We start from the raw sequence: 1,680 nt of genomic DNA, 5'->3' as shown, positions 1-1,680 counted from the left end.
TAAAATCGGTAAGAGTAGGCTTCGGCCGCCACCCGGGCAAAATTCAAAATTTCCTACCAACTGAAAATATTAGGTGTGTCCCGCGCGCTCATATGACCTATGCAATTGCGAGCGCCGTAAAACACTTTACAAAAACAAAACAAACTCTTACTAAAACTAAGATTATACTGAGAATGTAAGTACCTGCTGTTGGTGCGGCCTGTGAGGGCCCTGGTGCCGGTCCGGTCTTCCCGGCTGCCGCCGCCTGTCCGTGCACCCGTGACGTCACTGTGGTCAGCACCAACAACAACAGCTGCACTGTCACCACGGACGACGCACGGCGATCCGGCCTGCTCACAGACATCGTTGGTGTGACCGTCCTCACCACAGTTATGTGTGTGCCTCTCTCTCTCTGTGCTCACGGCAGTGTGGTCGAACCTGCTGGAATGGCCACCTGTACAAGGCTATCCCCTTTTTTGCAACACGACCTCTTCCCTCTTCTTCCCTTGTGGGTTTGGTTGTTGTTTTTTTCCCCTACACTATTGTAATGGCACTTTCTCAAGACGTCCACTTGTCTAAGACAACCACTTTCTTATTCACAATTTTCGTGACCGTCTTAAGCAGTTTAGACGGTGGTAGTTTTAGGCTCTCCAGCGTCCTTTATCGATGAAAGTGTTCACAAATGGTTCTGATTTTAAAAGTCTCCGTTGCTTCTTTTTTTTTTAAAGCGTATTGTTAATGTGATATTTTAAAGAACTTTATGAATTGTTATTTTAAAGAACTTTATGAATTGTTTGCTTCATACTTTATCGCTGAAGGTTCAACAAATGGAGCTATTTAAAGCCTTCGTTGATTTGTTTTTAACTTAATCGATTTAGAACATTAAAAATAAAAAAAATTAGATATCTGAGTATAGATCTTTATCAATGAAGTTTCACAAAGAGGTTGAAGCTTTTACAAGTCCTTCTGCTAAACTCTTTTTGAAGGGTCTGTTTGTAGCATTAGTGTCCTGCCACTTATCAGAAATATACACTCCTTTAATTTTGCGACAAAGGTGATGGCGATCACTTTCAAACAAAAGGCAGGTGATGTTGATGATTATAAATACGTTCGGTTGATGAAATCAGGCGTTCAACTGAATGTCTTAATCATGTGACTTATATTGTTGGAAATTTATTTAGCGAACACATGCCAATAGTGTGTAGTATAAACTGCGCTGTTGTCATCATCAAAGATGCGAGCGTGTGTCACGACAACGTGTTATGTCCATGTTGCGCTGATATTACGCTGAATATTGCACTTGCCTCAAACTGTTAAGCACCATTAAAAAGAAAAAAAAAAGATCTTACGTCTTGTTAATAGAAGTTTCTGGACTATCAAATTGTCCTCCAACTTGATTATATTATATCCTTTTGATAATGTGTCACAAACTGTTGATCCCTATAATAATCATATAAGAAAGACACCATCCTTTACACCAGAACACTCCTTTCCTTTCGGAGTACACACCTTTTCTGTCAGGACTCGCCTCTCCATCAAACTTCTGGGCAGATGGGAAAATGCTTGAAATAAAACAAAGAAGAGACAGGAAAAGGGGGACAGGACAATGAGCTATCTACAGGTGTCAATCATGACGTCGTGTTCAGAGAGTAAGGAAAGTTTGGGGGGGGGGGACGCCATTGGCTAGAAGAAGAGTCGATC

This window comes from Aplysia californica, unplaced genomic scaffold (assembly GCF_000002075.1).
Source record: "Aplysia californica isolate F4 #8 unplaced genomic scaffold, AplCal3.0 scaffold01349, whole genome shotgun sequence".
Lineage (NCBI taxonomy): Eukaryota > Metazoa > Mollusca > Gastropoda > Aplysiida > Aplysiidae > Aplysia > Aplysia californica.
The sequence above is the reverse complement of the archived record's forward strand: the minus strand, read 5'-3'. Positions refer to the sequence as shown.